The 2086-nt window shown below is 43.7% G+C and overlaps 1 pseudogene; it reads right to left on the bottom strand.

Moving 5' to 3' along the window:
* Positions 1-559: 559 nt before the first annotated feature.
* LOC114923440 overlaps positions 560-2086 on the bottom strand; it is a 13521-nt pseudogene continuing 11994 nt past the window's right edge.

Raw genomic sequence — 2086 nt, 5'->3', positions numbered from 1 at the left:
CACACATCTATGTTACATGCACTGATAGCCCTATAATTTTTAGATTGCCTGGGACAGGGATGTTCTGGATCAATTAACTCACTGTTCCCGTTGTTTAGTTTAAATGTTCCTCCAGAAAATCTGTGAATTTATTGCCGAGTAACTCAGTCCTTCTTTGATGGGTACAAGCCATCTTTTCTACATTTTTTCATCGGACCAGCTACAGACATTGTGACTAATATAACCAAAGCCTTCCCCTTTACACCACTCCTTTAGCCACATATTGAATTCTGCTATACGCTGGCCTTTTCCATTTTGTTCCTTATACACTGGTAAAACCTCTGAAAAAGTAGGCCTACAGCCTATCCTGCTAAGTTCCTGCCCCAAGCTCTGGAAACCATTTTGGGGACAGATCATTAGTGCCAAGATGTACAATAGCATCCACATCACACTCCTTGCTGGCATTCTTCACTATCTTAAAAATATGCTTCTTGTCCCTACTGGCAGTAGCATTAGATAAGTATAAAAAGTAGATAAGTAGATATATAAAAAGACAGAAAAAGTACTAAGATTTGCAAAAAAAAAAAGCCTAGGATGCTGTAAATCTTACATTGAGTCTAATATTTGCTGAAGCCCTGCTAGAGTTTGTTGGGATTATGATTATTGTGTACATTTAAAAAGAAACAGAAAAAAGAAAGAAAAAAAGGGAAAGAAAACAGAATATGTTGAATTGCAGGAACCTACACACTCACTGATTGCAACTAAACATTAAAGAAACAAGCAGGATACATGAATGGGAAGGAGAGCTGTGACGGACATCGAAAACCCATGATTTATGGGTTTAGCCGTGTAAGATAAGGTATCCTTAATATTGATACACTCGAACACATAACACTAAAGCCTATAAAGCTCCCACAGGATACCTCATTTTTTAGATTGATTGACTGACCCATTCTTTCCATATCCAAGGCTACACAACCGCAAGCAACTCAGTGTGGCATCCAAGGAAGGTGTAGTAGCCAAAAAGCTAAGGAACCTCTGTTTTAAAGTCTTTCAGGGACTACAGCTTAGCAAATAGGGATTTTTGCAAAGGTTTGCCTATGGAGGTCCCCTCTTTTAGGGGAGTGTCATTAAAGCGCCATCACGCAAAAAGAAACAGGGCAGAAGGGTCTCTCCAACCAAGGAAGCGTCTGAGAATGTATAAAGCAGAGCTGCGGTCCTGGCATCAAAAAAGCTCACTTGTCCCCCTTCGCAGTTGAGAGAGATGCGGATCCTCGTGAGCTCCTCAGTCAGGACCAGTTCAGAGTGTACTGATGAAAAGAAGGTCACGTATTCCTTTTCCCATTTACAAACCTCCCAGTGGCTGGCCTGCTTATCAAGATCCGTAACGCTCACTGGCATGTTGGTAACCCCTGCACGCCATCCTTTTGTATTTCTTACAGAAACTTCCCAGAAATGTCTCCCTGTTGAGAACCTCTGACACCCAAGGACACGTGGAGAACGTTCAAATCTCTTGCTGTTTGGGGAAGGATATATTTGTTTAGCTGGCTTAATTCCTCTGACGCTTTTTCCATCTTCGGGGATGTAAAGGCAGCCAGGATGGGCTGTGCATCGATCCAGAATTACATCCACTGCAAACGGGAAGGAAGGAAGAAGAACAAGAGCTTAGGCTGCTGGCCTGGTTTTTGTCTTGACCCCCAATATATCAACCCTACGGCCTCCACTCTGAAAGTTTAGTTTCCAGGATTGGAAGATTCACTGATTTTATAAACGGCCCGTTGCCTTGTCTTTCCAAGCCTTCATGGTGCTTCACCCCCTTCTAACATCCCTGCATATCAATCTCTTTAACTTCCATCTTGCAGGTGGGAAGATTGGGATGGGGGGTGAAGAGTGGTTGGCTTTGCCTTCAGTGAGTTCCCGGGAGGGCCAAGGTTGAACAGGGACTCTACCTGGAGCTTTAATCCAGAAGATCAGGCAGAGCGAGAGGCCGTCATGTTTCAATTCTCAACTGGCAGAGTCAGAGGGATCCCCCCACAGGGAACTTGGGGCACATGATGGAATGTGAGGAAGCTCTGCCCTTTTTTCTACGAGCATCAGGATGTCACAG

Source organism: Protobothrops mucrosquamatus, unplaced genomic scaffold, assembly GCF_001527695.2.
Source record: "Protobothrops mucrosquamatus isolate PMUCROS unplaced genomic scaffold, P.Mucros_1.0 scaffold3637, whole genome shotgun sequence".
NCBI classification, from domain to species: domain Eukaryota; kingdom Metazoa; phylum Chordata; class Lepidosauria; order Squamata; family Viperidae; genus Protobothrops; species Protobothrops mucrosquamatus.
The sequence above is the reverse complement of the archived record's forward strand: the minus strand, read 5'-3'. Positions and strand labels throughout refer to the sequence as shown.